This window comes from Erythranthe guttata, chromosome 3 (genome assembly GCF_056151865.1).
Source record: "Erythranthe guttata isolate IM_541 chromosome 3, IM_541, whole genome shotgun sequence".
NCBI classification, from domain to species: Eukaryota; Viridiplantae; Streptophyta; class Magnoliopsida; order Lamiales; family Phrymaceae; genus Erythranthe; species Erythranthe guttata.
This window is the reverse complement of record NC_142535.1, coordinates 9,424,136-9,440,333: the sequence shown is the minus strand read 5'-3', so window position 1 is coordinate 9,440,333 and position 16,198 is coordinate 9,424,136. Positions and strand designations below refer to the sequence as shown.

The following is a 16,198-nucleotide window of genomic DNA, read 5'->3' as shown; positions in this document are numbered from 1 at the left end:
AACTGTACCTTTTTCATCAGTTTTGTTTTTGAAGATCCACTTAGTTCCTGTCACATTTATACGACTTGGTCTGGGAACTAAGTACCAAACATCATTCCTGATGAACTGATTCAGCTCTTCATGCATTGCACTAATCCAAAACTCACCTTCAGTGCTTCTGCAATATTCCTTGGTTCTACTGAAGATACAAAACAAGTAGTTCCTGTTAGTGCACATTCAGAAGATAAATTTGCAAATCTTACCATATCTCTGCAATTCACTCTCTCTTTTCTTCTGGTCCTTATTCCATCAAAGATATCTCCCACAACTTGAGTAGAGGGGTGATTCTTCTGGATTCTCCTTGATGGTTCATTTCTGCAGACATCATGAATTAGCTGCACTTCAGCTTCTGTGCTCTCTGTAGGCTGTATTGAGTCAGGTGTGGTAACACTTGGTTCAACACCCTCTTCTCTTGAGACTGGACTGTCTATATCTGGAGCATCTGTGGCAGTAGTGTCTCCTCTGGGTGTTTCTCCTTCAGCAATCAGGTCATCAACTTTATCTTCAGCTGTTTTACTGCGGAGATCAGCAAAATCATCAAATACCACATTTACAGATTCAATAATGGTTCCAGTTCTTAAGTTATATACTCTATATGCATGACTGTTGTTAGAGTATCCCACAAATAAACTCAAATCATTTTTTGAATCAAATTTAGCTAGATGATCTCTATCATTTAGGACATAGCAAACACATCCAAACACATGCATGTATTCTAGATCAGATTTTTCTCTTAAAAAATACACCAAAGTATACCTTGAAAAATTATCAACACATACAAAGACATATTTTTTACCACCTAGACTTTCTACCTCTATAGGACCCATAAGGTCCATATGTACAAGTTCAAAACACATAGTGGTACCAACGTGTTGCAGCACTTTGTGTGGTACTCTGGTTTGCTTTCCCTTCTGGCACATTCCACATATAGGAATATCCTTGATCTTGAGGTCTGGTACTCCTCTTATGGCATTGTATTTATTGAGCAGCTTCAGATTTTTGAAGTTTGTGTGTCCTAGCTTCTGGTGCCATAGCTCTACTTCACTTACTCTTGAGCTCTTGCAAGATATGGTGTCACCAGTTTGATAGCAATTATCCATTGATCTGGAACCTTTAGCTCCTCCTCCATAGGTTACACGTCCTCCATTAAGTGTGTGGTAGTTTGATAGAAATTCCTTTGTTCCAGTCATGTGCCTAGAGCATCCACTATCAAAGTACCATGAACCTGAAATGTTAGCATTTAAAGAGGTGTATACTGCTTTGCACAAAAGTTTACCTTTGGGAGTCCATATTTTACACTCCCTTTTGGTACATTCTACCTTTTTCTTTGAAGTGTTCCCTGGAGTGATGTGCCTTATTTTGTACAACATCTTGTCACTGCTGAGTTTTTCACAAAATGGACGAATATGTCCTGGTGAGAAACAGTAATGACAAATGTATCCCCTTGTTCTGGATTCTGAAGTGGTGACAGTGAGATTCCTGGATTCCTCGTCATTTGAACCCTTCTCTTTGACAAAGACAATTTCTTTCTTCTTTACTGGCTTGTGTTTCTTCACTAGTTTCTTGAACCCTAGACCTTCATTTTTGTTGTACTTCTCCAGTGACACAATCTCTTTGAGTTTAGTTGTGTCGGTATTCATCCTCTTGATTGCTAGAGTCGCTTCTTTGAGTTCATCTTTCACCTTTGCCGGTTCAAGATCCTTCTTGGTGATACCAACCTCCAAATGAGTGATTGTTTCTTTGAGAGAAGGATTTTCCTTGTTGGCTGCATCTAGAGCATGAGTCTTCTTCTCCAAGTCACTGAACAATTTCATGTACATTTCTTCATCATCACTGACTGCTTCATTACTGGATTCTGCTGTATTCACAGAAATAGAGTTTAAACATGTATAATGATCAGTACTTAACTCACAAACTGAAAGTGTTTCAGAAAGTGTTGGAGCATCCAGAGAGACTCCTTGGGACTCTATTTCAGAGAAACTTCCAGTAAGATATCTGACAGAAAGAGCTTGTTTAGAGGATTGCTGTTCCTCTGTCTGTTCAGGTTGTTCTTCCTCCTCATCACTGACAGCACAAATCAAACTCATTCCTCTTCTTCTCAAGGTGTTTGCACATTCATTAGCATAATGTCCAAACCCTGAACAAGCCCTGCATTTAATATGATCCAAGTTAGGTGGTTCAGAATTTGAACGAATAAATGAAGAATTTTTTAAAGTGTTTTGAGAAGATGTTTGAGGAAATGTTTTATGTGGGATAGATCTGTTCCGGGGCTGAGTTTGTCTGTTTTGTGGAGAGCCTTCTGGAAATAACTGTCTGGGCTTGATTCCACTTCGTCTGTACGCCCTATTGAATTTCTGAATTTGAAATGCCACATTGTTGAGACATTCTTCTGCATCATCATCATATTCCAGAGCAACATCTTCCTTTTCTAATTCTGCCTGGAGTGCATTTGAGATAGCCTTTCCTTTCTCCTTTCTTTGATCTTCGAAGTTCATCTCTCTGGACTTGAGACTACCAATTAATTCGTCCAGCCGTAGAGATGATGTATCTTTAGCCTCCTCAATAGCAGTAACCGTCATGCTGAACCTTTCTGGAAGAGTTCTCAATACCTTATTCACCAGTGTCTCGTTGCTCAAAGGACCACCTAAGGATTGAAATTCATTAGCCAAATCAATCAATTTCTCATTGTACTGAGAAATTGTTTCAGTTTCCTCCATTCTCAGTCTCTCAAATTTGGAAGAGAGTAGTCTGAGCTTGGTTCTTCTGACACTATTTGATCCCTCACAATGTAGCTGAAGAACTTCCCAAGCATCCTTCGCAGAAGTGCATACAGAGATTAATTTAAACATTGTTAAATCTACTGAATTGAAAATTGCATTTAACGCCTTTGAATTTTGGTTAGCATTTGCAAGATCATCTGGTGTCCACCGTAATTCTGGAGTTGGAAAAACATCTCCGTCCACATTTGTGATAGTTGGTGGCTTCCATCCAGTGAGAATAGATCTCCATGCTCTCTCATCAATGGCTTTGATGTATGCCCTCATCTTGACTTTCCAGTAGGTGTAGTTCGTGCCATCAAGTACAGGAGGTCGCATAGAAGCAGTCATCTGAGTATCCATCACGAATTCGTTTCTGTAAAGAATATAGGAACAAACACTTAGTATACGTCAAGTGTTGGCTCTTGATACCAATTGAAATAATTTATGGTCCCGAATTCGTTTAATACAGAGGTGTTATCTTAAGTGTTATGACACTTGAACAAACATGCAGCGGAAATATAAAGATAAAAGAACAATACCCAGAATTAAAAATGTTCACAAGTAAAGACTTGTGAACTTGCCCTTTACAGGACGGAAAAATATATTAAAATCAGTATTCCAAGAATACAAACAGAAGAGGTGCGAAAACTTCTTCCTTATGAATGAATCTTTTTCAAGATCATTCTTACAATCAAATCTAGATACTAAAAGAAAAATATTAAAAATTCTAGATTTCAAAGATGTACTCGTGAGGAGTACGTAAAGAACTTATGAATGAATCACTATCTTGATCATTCTTACAACCAAGTCTAGAAACATATATACTAAACAATCTAGACTACAAAGAATGTACTTATGAGAAGTACGTAAAGAATGTACTCATAAGGAGTACGTAAAGATTGTACTCATGAGGAGTACAAACGACCAATTCTAAAACCACTCTAAAACACTCATGTATTCTTTTCAGCTCTCGGTTTTTTATTTCGTAGAATCGATAATCTTCCTTGAGTATTGAATTCGGTATTTATAAGCATTCCAAGCATCCACTACTCAGCTCATGATCTGCAAGAAAACCAACCACAAGAGCACTCAAGAACATGGGTTAGTGGGTTAGTTAGGAAGTTAGAATAAAATCCACAATTAAATCCACTAAGCACTACTTAGCCCACTAAGCACTATACTTAACCCACTAAGCACTATACTTAACCCACTAAGTACTAATTATTCCATAACTAAAATTTAGTTTAAAAAACAAGAAAGTTAAAAACACAATGTGGAAATAATCCACGTGTTTCAATCAAGTCACCTCGAGGGCTCCGAAAATGGGACCCCTTATCACCAGATTTATTTATTTGTTGCACTGATGCTCCAATTGCAATGATGGAGACTGCAGTTGATCGTGGAAATTTGAAAGGCGTGCGAAAATTTCCCCTACTGCACCTACTGTCTCGACAATTCGCTTCGCCGACGACACACTCATAGTTAGTCAAGCCTACATTGGAGACGCCCAAGCACTTCTGCGCACTTTATTGGATTACGCCTTGGCTTCGGGGCAGGAGATCAATTTGGAGAAGTCCACGATGGTTTTCTGTCCGTCTACACCGCACGATAAGTGGGCAGAAATTCATGATTTAGGGTTTCAAACTGTTGAGCGGCATGATAAGTACATGGGTATGCCTGCTTCCATTAGAAAATCCAGAAGAGACATATTCAACTACTTGAGAGACAGATTATGGGCTAGAGTTAAAAGGGTGGAGCGAGAAGAAATTATTAAGAGGTGGGAAAAAAGTTTTGATCAAAGCCGTCTTATAAGCAATACCCTCATATATCATGAGTTGTTTTGTACTTCCTCGGGACCTTATTCGATAACAGAAATCAATTATTAGATGTTTTTGGTGGGACAATGGAAACCTAAATCCATGCCATGGTTGTCTTGGCCAAAGCTCTGCAGACCTAAGGAATCAGGAGGACTTGGCTTCACAGACTTAAATTGCTTTAACCAAGCTTTGTTAGCAAGCAAGCATGGCGTATTAATATATACACATAAGCATCACATCTTACCATTCATCGGCAAACGAACACACACACAAATACTTAATTTCATGTAAGCACGAAAATCGACTCAAATACGGAAAATTACCGAATTACCCTTTTCGTGCAAATGCATGAATGAAAACATTTTCTGTTGTTCGGATCCGTGAAAAATTAACTTCTTTACTTTGATATCAAGTTGGGAGGAGTTTAGATCTCCCGTAAGAGGGCAAGTGTTTTTTATGGTGTTCTTGGCATATTCAAGGATGAAGCTTATATAGGGGATTTGCATTTTGATTTCTATATTATTTTCTTGAAGAAATTTGAGGTGGTGGCCGATGGAGGAGGTGCTGCTTCGGTGGTGATGGTGAAGAGAGGACAAGTGGGAGTGTAGGCGTAAAGAAAAGAAGAAGGAAGAGTGTCTCTTCACATTACTAATCCACATTGAGTGTTGGATTAGTGTCAATCATCACATTTTGACATGTGGATAGGCATGCATCTCTTTTCTAATTTTTTATTTCTTAACTAATAAAATTATTAATCTCTCTCATACACGTAAAACCGAACACACACATATACACATATACATGTACTTATATTACCTATAGTCTAGAGTAGGTTATAGCATATGCATATATGTATGCGTATATGTACGTGTATATGCATGTATTACACATGTAATTAAGATTAAATCATGAAATCACATAAATAAATTCATTATACACATAAGTCACATAAATTAATCTAACACATAATTATCAATAATTAATCCATTTAAGCACATAATTATCGAAATAAAGTTGGCATATAATTATTCAATAAATTCCTAGCACATAAGGCACATAATTATCTAATCGGCGTATAATGACTATTAATCTAAGCAAATAAGGCACTTATAGATTTTAAGTTAGTAAATTCCTAATGGTTTCTACGTGAGAATTTTCAGGTAATGGAATTTTGGTTAGGGATTAGGGTTTCGAAAATGTGGGGTGTTACAATCTTCCCCCCTTAAAATAATTTCGGCCCCAAAATTGTTACCTGACCCGAATAATTCCGGAAAGTGTTTACGCATTTCCTCTTCGCGTTCCCACGTGGCTTCTTCTAAAGTATGATTATGCCATAAGACTTTAACAAAGCGAATGTTTCGGTTACGTAGGGTTTTGGTTTTGTATTCGAGGATTTGGGAGGGTTTTTCTTCGTAGGTTAGGTTGGGGGTTAATTCGATAGGTTCGGGTTTTAGAACATGATCTGGGCTACGGATATATTTATGGAGCATGGACACGTGGAATACATTTTGGAAATTGGATAGGTTAGGCGGTAGGGCTAGACGATAGGCTCGGCTGCCGATTTTCTCGAGAATATCAAATGGTCCGATAAAACGAGGCGCTAACTTTCCCCTTTTTCCGAATCGCATCATTCCTTTGAAAGGTGCCACTTTAAGAAATACAGAGTCCCCAACTTCGAATTCTAAATCTCTTCTTCGAGAATTGGCGTAACTTTGCTGTCGATCTTGGGCGATACGCATTCTTTCTCGAATGTTCTGAATTATTTCGACGGTTTGTTGGACTAGCTCTGGGCCGAGGAATTTTATTTTCCCAATTTCATCCCAATGGAGTGGAGATCGACACTTGCGACCATAGAGAGCTTCGTATGGTGCCATTCCGATAGATGATTGGAAGTTATTGTTGTAGGCGAATTCGATTAGTGGAAGTCGTGATTCCCAATTTCCTCTGAAATCGAGAATACATGCGCGGAGTAGATCTTCTAGGGTTTTGATGGTTCGTTCGGATTGACCGTCGGTTTGCGGGTGAAAAGCGGTACTAAAATTGAGGCGAGTTCCCAGGCTTCCGTGTAAGTTTTTCCAGAATTTAGACGTGAATCGAGGGTCTCGGTCGGAAATGATAGAGACTGGAACACCGTGGAGTCGGACAATTTCTCGGACGTAGAGGCCAGTTTCTCTAGGCTAAAGGTCATTCGGACGGGAAGAAAATGAGGGACTTGGTTAATCGGTCGAGAATTACCCAAATGGCGTCGGATCCTCTTTGGGTCTTTGGAAACCCTTGAACGAAATCCATTGTGACAACTTGCCACTTCCATTCTGGAATTAGATTGGACTGCAGTAGACCTCCGGGTCTTTGGTGTTCTGCTTTGACTTGCTGGCAAACTAGACATTCGGCGACGAATTGGGCAATCTCTCTTTTCATTCCGGGCCACCAGTAGAGTTTCTTCAGATCTTGGTACATCTTGGTTGCTCCAGGATGGCAAGTGTACACGGTCTGATGGGCTTCGGTTAGGATTAGTCGGCGAATCTTAGGGTCGTTAGGTACATAGATTCGACTTTGGAATCGGACAATTCCTTCATCAGAGATTCGGAAATTCGGATTGGATTCGAGGTTGTCGCGAACTTTGAGAATTTGAGGATCAGTTTGTTGAGCGGTCTTGATTGCTTCTGTCAGATTTGGCTGAACGACAAGGGTGTTGATTGATTTGCGGCTAAGAGCGTCTGCCACGACATTTGCTTTGCCAGGGTGATAGAGTATTTCACAGTCATAGTCCTTGACTAGTTCGAGCCATCTTTTTTGCCTCATATTTAATTCCTTCTGAGTGAAAAAGTACTAAAGGCTCATGTGATCGGTGTAGATGGTGCACTTTTCGCCGTAAAGGTAGTGTCGCCAGATTTTGAGTGCGAAGACGACGGCGGCTAATTCGAGATCATGGGTCGGGTAGTTCCGTTCGTACTCCTTGAGTTGACGAGAAGCGTAGGCTATAACTTTTCCATTCTGCATGAGTACGGCTCCTAACCCTAGCTTCGAGGCGTCGCTGTAGACTATGAATTCTCCAGTTCTTTCCGGTAGTGCTAGAATTGGGGCAGAGGTGAGTTGATTCTTGAGTTCGGTGGCGTCGCTGTAGACTATGAATTCTCCAGTTCTTTCCGGTAGTGCTAGAATTGGGGCAGAGGTGAGTTGATTCTTGAGTTCGGTGAAGCTAGCGTCGCATTCTAGGGTCCATTGGTATTTGACGTCCTTTCAAGTGAGCCGAGTGAGCGGCGAGGCGAGTTTCGAGAAATCTTGTATGAATTTGCGGTAGTAACCGGCTAGACCGAGGAAACTCCTTATCTCCTTTGCATTCTTCGGTATTGACCAGGTGAAAACTGCTTCTATCTTGCTGGGGTCGACGGAGATACCACTTGCTGAGACGATGTGACCAAGAAAAGAGACACTTGATAGCCAGAACTCACATTTCCTGAATTTGCCGTACATCCGATGAGATCGAAGAGTTTGGAGAACGGTGCGGGGGTGAGAGTAATGATCTTCTTCGCTCTTGGAGTAAATGAGAATATCATCGATGAAGACAATTACGAATTGGTCTAAATACGGGTGAAAGACTCGGTTCATGAGGTCCATAAATGCGGCGGGGGCATTAGTTAGACCGAAAGGCATGACAATGAATTCGTAGTGGCCGTATCTCGTTCGGAAGGCTATTTTTGGAATGTCAGACTCTTTGATCTTGAGTTGGTGATATCCGGATCGAAGATCAATCTTGGAAAAGACAGAAGAACCTTGGAGTTGGTCGAACATATTGTCAATTCGAGGAAGATGGTACTTATTCTTGATAGTGATTTTATTGAGCTCTCGGTAATCGATACAAAGACGAAGGGATCCGTCTTTCTTCTTGACAAACAACATTGGGGCTCCCCATGGTGAGTGAATAGGTCGAACGTAACCTTTGTCGAGCAGCTCTTGGATCTGATCTTTAAACTCTTTCAATTCAAGTGGGGCCATGCGATATGGGGCTTTGGAAATTGGTGCGGCTCCGGGAATTAGATCGATTTCGAATTCAATTTCTCGGTCGGGTGGAAGTCCGGGAATTTGGTCGGGAAATACGTCTGGAAATTCTTGCACTGTTCGGACATCGGATAGTTGAGGTTTGGCGTCGGGTTCAGGATTCACGACATCTACTAGATAACCGAAATGTCCTTTATGAATGAGTTTGGCGGCTTTTATGGCTGAGATAATTGGAATCAAAGTTTTGGTTTGGCTTTGGAATTCTAGGGTTTGGCCGTTTGGAAGAGGAAAGATAACTGTTTTCGGGGCACAGTCAATTTGGGCTTTATATTCGGTTAACCAATCCATTCCTAGAATGATATTAAAATTGCAGATCGATAGGACGATAAGGTCGAAATTCATAGGTTGTGAATGAACTCGGATTGATCAGTTGATTATCACTAGGTTTCAGATCATTTCTTCGCCAGAGGGAATGAGTATACTATAGTCGTGATTCAAGTGACTAGGTCTGATATTAAGGTTTCTAATCATATTATCTGATATGAGAGAGTGAGTAGAACCGGAATCAATTAAGGCATAGACGGGTTCGTCGAAAATGTATATAGTACCTGTTATCATTGAGGGATCTTGCTCAATCTGCTCCTTTGTCATAGCGAACACACGGCCTTGAGCACGATTATGAGCTTTCGGACAATCCCTTGCAATGTGTCCGGTCTTTCTACATCTGAAGTACGTGTTCGTCCCTTGTACACAAGCTCCAAAGTGTGATTTCCCGCATTGTGAGCAAGTTGGTTTGGGAGGCTGTGGGAGTCCAGATTGATTCGATGGTTGGCTTCGGTTACCCTTGAATTTGTGGTTGCCGAAGTTAGCCTTCTTCCTTGGGCGTTGACTCGTGCCTTGGGATCGACGATTCTGTTGGATCTCCTTTTCGCCTTGGGCTGCCATCAGGGCTTTGTCCATCAGTTGTCTGAAAGTCGAGGCGTCGAACATACGGATATCTCGTCGGATTTCAGGTTGTAGGCCACGGATGAAGTGATTCTTTTTCTCTCCGGGTCTCGAGCGACGAATGGGGCGTAGAGACATCCACGTTCGAAGTGACGGATGTATTCGAGCATTGGCAATTCACCTTGACGAAGTTCTAGAAATTCCTTCAGTTTGTGGGCACGTACATCTTTGGAGAAATATTTTTCGAAAATTTGTAGTTTGAAGTTGGTCCATTGTATAGTGTCGAGGTCGACTCCTTCTTTAACTCCTTCCCACCAGTGACGATCTTCGTTTCGAAGTAGGAATAGAGCGCAATGCACACGATCACGATCGGTCATTTGCATGTAGTCGTAGATCACTTCTAGGGATTTGACCCATTCTTCGGCTATTGTCGGATCGGTTCCACCATGAAATTCGGAGGGGTTCATTTTTAGGAATCGTTCGTAAATGGTGTGAGGTGCTGCTTGAGGAGGAGGCGGAGGAGGATGGTTTCGTCGGAGAAGTTGGTCAATTTGTCTTTGGTGGGTTTGGGCTTGTTCTCGAATAAGGTTCGAGAGGTTATGAATGGTTTGGTTAAGGTCGATTGGTTCATTAGTGGGAGTGCCTTGAGAACTCCGGGTTAGTCCTCTTGCCATAATTTCTATAACCTATTATGCAATTTATAATTAAAGCACATAAATAAATAAAACATAAAATACACATAACGTTACCGAATGGACGAGTCATCGTGTCTTGTTAGTCTTCAGCCCAACTTTCGGTTCGTACGAGTTTTCTATAAATAATGCTCTGATACCACTCTTGTAGCACCCCCCTCGGGTCGGGCGATAAATCGAACCGGTTTATCGGAAAACTTTATTTAGATAGCGGAAGCAAAAGGGATCTCTTTGTAATTTTAGAACTTTCGAGTAGGACCAAAATGTAATTTCTAAAAATCTCTTTTTGGGTCATTGGAAATCTTTTGGAAAACCTTGAGAATTTCGAAAACTTAATGGGTGATTTTGGTCGTTTAGATTTTTCGTTTCAAAATAACTTTGGAAAGGGAGATTTATTATTCGAGTGCTACGTTTATCTAACTATAGGTTTAATTTTTCGTTCGAGAAGAAATCAGAGATAAAAAAGCATTTGGTGAGTAAGGATTTTCGGGTAAGAAATGCAATTATTAGAATAGGCGGACCAACTATATTAATATCAAAATAAGGCCCATACTAAATAAGAGTTTAATTCCCCTAACGAGGAAATACTAGAGTTTAGAGAAACGAAAATACGAGAATTGGTTCTAGTTTACATCACCAAAATAAAATTAGCATAATTTATAGACCCTTCGTACGACCATCCAAAAGCTCCGGCCAAGACTCCGATCCACTACTCGGTCCATTCCGGCGAGGGATTTCTACTACTACCTGCAATCAAAGAAGTATATGTATGAGCTATTAAGCCGAGTAAGAAATGCGAATGGATAACGAGATTTTAAAATATGGTTCTACGTACTTATATTAATATATACACATAAGCATCACATCTTGCCATTCGTCGGCAAACGAACACACACACAAATACTTAATTTCATGTAAGCACGTAAATCGACTCAAATACGGGAAATTGCCAAATTACCCTTTTCGTGCAAATGCATGAATGAAAACATTTTCTGTTGTTCGGATCCGTGAAAAATTAACTACTTTACTTTGATGATAAGCATATTATTCTGAGCCCGTTCTTTTGGTGCAATCAAACCACCCATTTATCTATACTAACTATGGTTGGAATACCGGACCCCAGTATCCCGACTTATCCAACCCAAGCATTCCATTAACCTTTCCTTTCGTAAAAATGAAATCTCTTTTTATGCAAGACCATGAGACGAATGGGACTCTAATACAAAAATGACCACTTTACGACATTACAAATATCAATCAACCAACATACAAAAAAAATTCAACTATCCACATAATACACACATACACACGGCAATCGCACACATATCATACACATATATATACATAACCACTTAAGTATAGCACATATATAATTCACCAAATGATTATAGCATCATGTTATATATTTATATATAATAAATTACACACACACACACAACAGCACACACACACGGCACACACATATATATGACATGCAGCCCCCAAAACACACTTTAATTAGCATTCAATTATCACTCCATGCCCTTAAAGCACCAACATTTTTATCTTTTCATTAATGGGATTTCTCCCACTTTTATTCATTAAATGAATTAAAATTCTTACAGCCCCTTAATATAGTTTAGTTGCATATTTTTAACCATCAATTCACATTCTCACAATTAATACACAAGGCATAATGATTAAAACACAAAAGTTCCATTTATGACACATGCACAACCAATATTTCGAAATAATAGCAACTGACATCTAAGAATTATCAAATTTAATTATAGGCTACCTAACTTACTAAATGAACAGATGAAAAAAGAATTTTGCAGTTTCTTCAAAAATCGGATTTATAAAAATTAAAATGCTCGGCAAGTAGTGTTGAAGCCAAAAAGTGATTTTTCCAACAATTATTAATCCCAAAATATGGCCAAATAGAAAATAACAAAATTTAACTTACTCCTACTGAGATTTTAAAGGTCAAAACATTTTTCATGCTGAAACTTCAAGAAATTGCAGATTAGTCCTAAAGATTCATAGATCTACACATGCAACCCTAAAAATCTTGAAAACTCGTTTTCTTTTACCAAAATTCCCAAAAATTCGAAATATTAAATCTTTAAACATAAAATGCTTAGATTCACAGATTATAACATGGATTAGACATGTAAGAACACAAATACCAAGATTAGCACAAGATTTCGAATTTTACACAAAAAGCCCTAATTTTCGAAAAGTGAGGAAATCTTTTAAGTAGTTTTGAAAATCATTTTCCATACTATGATACCCTTTAATTGAAGCAAGAAATTCGAGATTTCTTACCTATCAAAGAGTGTTGGCCGAAGAAAGAAAAACCTTCAAAAGAAAAGGGGGTTTTTTAGAGGAAGAAAAGGAGGATGAAGAGAAATGAAGAAAACGAAGATACAATGTTACCTCCTTCAAGAAGTGGCTCCAAGATTGAACCAAGCTAGTTGAATGGAGAACGTAAGAGTTTTGATATCAAGTTGGGAGGAGTTTAGATCTCCCGTAAGAGGGCAAGTGTTTTTTATGGTGTTCTTGGCATATTCAAGGGTGAAGCTTATATAGGGGATTTGCATTTTGATTTCTATATTTTTTTCTTGAAGAAATTTGAGGTGGTGGCCGATGGAGGAGGTGGTGCTTCGGTGGTGATGGTGAAGAGAGGACAAGTGGGAGTGTAGGTGTAAAGAAAAGAAGAAGGAAGAGTGTCTCTTCACATTACTAATCCACATTGAGTGTTGGATTAGTGTCAATCATCACATTTTGACATGTGGACAACCATGCATCTCTTTTCTAATTTTTTATTTCTTAATTAATAAAATTATTAATCTCTCTCGTACATAAAACCTAACACACACATATACACATGTACATGTACCTATATTACCTATAGTCTAGAGTAGGTTATAGCATATGCATATATGTATGCGTATATGTATGTGTATATGCATGTATTACGCATGTAATTAAGATTAAATCATGAAATCACATAAATAAATTCATTATACACATAAGTCACATAAATTAATCTAACACATAATTATCAATAATTAATCCATAAGCACATAATTATCGAAATAAAGTTGGCATATAATTATTCAATAAATTCCTAGCACATACGGCACATAATTATCTAATCGGCGTATAATGATTATTAATCTAAGCAAATAAGGCACTTATAGATTTGAAGTTAGTAAAATTCCTAACGGTTTCTATGTGAGAATTTTCGGGTTATGGAATTTTTGTTAGGGATTAGGGTTTCGAAAATGTGGGGTGTTACAAGAATCAAAAAACAACATATGAATAAGTTCAAAGCTAAATTGAAGGAAGGAAGGAAAAACATACATGTTATGCAATTTCATGGTTGGTCCAAATAGTGGGAACGCTCGAATCACTACCATCAGTATATTACGAGCATTGGAACAACCACCATCACATCATTTGGTGCTGAAGAAATTCCTACCGTCAACTTTGACTATATGGAGTTTAAATATATTCCGAACAACAACAATGAAGATTGGTTAATCGGTAAAATATTTATTTTCAACCTCTTATTTATTTATTTACTCAATTGACTATTTCTTAGATGTAATTGGGCATGTGATCGTAACAAATCCAACAAAGGAGATAACCATGAAAAGAAGGACTAGTAAACTACTGGATGTAGTTCTTCAAGACTTGAAGTAAGAATGATTGTGGTTTCTAATTCATTTTAATTACTAAAGTTTTACCTAAAAGAAAATTTTCTAATCAATTTTCCTCATTCGTCTTTTAACTATATGTTGAATGTTTTTATTTTGTTCTTTATTTTTAAATGGGCAATGGCAACATAATCAATTGTGCTTTGTGAAAACTCATATACTGATAATTTGGATGGGTTCTTGGTCAACCACGACCCACAAAATCGATTATCGTTAATTTGCAAATTTGCAAAATAAAGAGTTTTAAAGGAAGATATCTTTTTTTGGTCAAACGTACGTTTCGTGTTTACGTCTTACTTATTTCCATATTAAACATGTCAATATAATATATATTAAATTATATCACATGTAAAAAGAAATATCTCACTATCACGGATCAAATTTGCTCATAAATCCAAACTTAAAGGAGACTCTTAACTATAAGGACATGTAGTCCGTTAGGTTCCGAAAGATGAAAGAGTCTATCTGAGTTTCAATAGTCCATGCATGGAGAATGAGAATGTCGACTCACATCATGGCATTCATACTCCAGAGTTTTTGAATACTTTTTGAAACACGTTGTTATATTTTACAAAAGTGTTTTTTAACTCTCTTACTTTCAAACTAAATTTTAGTTATTACTTAGTGGGCTAAGTGTTATGACTTAGTGGGTTAAGTTGTGATTAGTGGGTTTAATTGTGGGTTTTATTTTAACTTCCTAACTAACCCACTAACCCATTATCTTGAGTGCTCTTGTGGTTGGTTTTCTTGCAGATCATGGGCTGAGGAGTGGAAGCTTGGCAAGTCTATAAATACCAAACTCAAGACTCAAGAACTACACAGATTTCGAGGAAACAATATAGAGCTGAAGTTTTAATCTCGAGAATTTTAGTGTGTTTTCTAGGATCTGTTGTACGTACTCCTTATGAGTACATTCTTTGAAATCTAGAATTTTTAATATTTTTCTTTTAGTATCTAGATTTGATTGTAAGAGTGATCTTGAAAAAGATTCATTCATAAGGAAGAAGTTTTCGCACCTCTTCTGTGTGTATTCTTAGAATACTAATTTTAATATATTTTTCCGTCCTGTAAATGGCAAGTTCACAAGTATTTACTTGTGAACATTTTTCAATTCTGAGCATTGGTTTTTAATCTTTATATTTCCGCTGCATGTTGTCTCAAGTGTCATAACATCTTAGATAACATCTCTGTATAATACGAATTCGGGACCATAAATTCTTTCAATTGGTATCAGAGCCAACACTTGACGTATACTAAGTGTTTGTTCTTATATTCTTTACAGAAAATAATTCGTAATGGATACTCAGATGACTGCTTCTATGCGACCTCCTGTACTTGATGGCACGAACTACACCTACTGGAAAGTCAAGATGAGGGCATACATCAAAGCCATTGATGAGAGAGCATGGAGATCTATTCTCACTGGATGGAAGCCACCAACTATCACAGATGTGGACGGAGATGTTTTTCCAACTCCAGAATTACGGTGGACACCAGATGATCTTGCAAATGCTAACCAAAATTCAAAGGCGTTAAATGCAATTTTCAATTCAGTAGATTTAACAATGTTTAAATTAATCTCTGTATGCACTTCTGCGAAGGATGCTTGGGAAGTTCTTCAGCTACATTGTGAGGGATCAGATAGTGTCAGAAGAACCAAGCTCAGACTACTCTCTTCCAAATTTGAGAGACTGAGAATGGAGGAAACTGAAACAATTTCTCAGTACAATGAGAAATTGATTGATTTGGCTAATGAATTTCAATCCTTAGGTGGTCCTTTGAGCAACGAGACACTGGTGAATAAGGTATTGAGAACTCTTCCAGAAAGGTTCAGCATGACGGTTACTGCTATTGAGGAGGCTAAAGATACATCATCTCTACGGCTGGACGAATTAATTGGTAGTCTCAAGTCCAGAGAGATGAACTTCGAAGATCAAAGAAAGGAGAAAGGAAAGGCTATCTCAAATGCACTCCAGGCAGAATTAGAAAAGGAAGATGTTGCTCTGGAATATGATGATGATGCAGAAGAATGTCTCAAGCATTTCAAATTCAGATATTCAATAGGGCGTACAGACGAAGTGGAATCAAGCCCAGACAGTTATTTCCAGAAGGCTCTCCACAAAACAGACAAACTCAGCCCCGGAACAGATCTATTCCACATAAAACATTTCCTCAAACATCTTCTCAAAACACTTTAAAAAATTCTTCATTTATTCGTTCAAATTCTGAACCACCTAACTTGG

General features: G+C 38.3%; 1 long non-coding RNA gene across 1 annotated transcript; it reads right to left on the bottom strand.

The window, feature by feature from the left end:
• Positions 1–10,763: 10,763 nt before the first annotated feature.
• On the bottom strand, positions 10,764–12,978 carry LOC148771723 (uncharacterized). Its single transcript, XR_016030518.1, has 3 exons — positions 12,670–12,978; positions 12,559–12,591; positions 10,764–10,998 (listed from the first exon to the last, which is right to left on the bottom strand). It is a non-coding gene; the product is annotated as an uncharacterized LOC148771723 (long non-coding RNA).
• Positions 12,979–16,198: the final 3,220 nt, after the last annotated feature.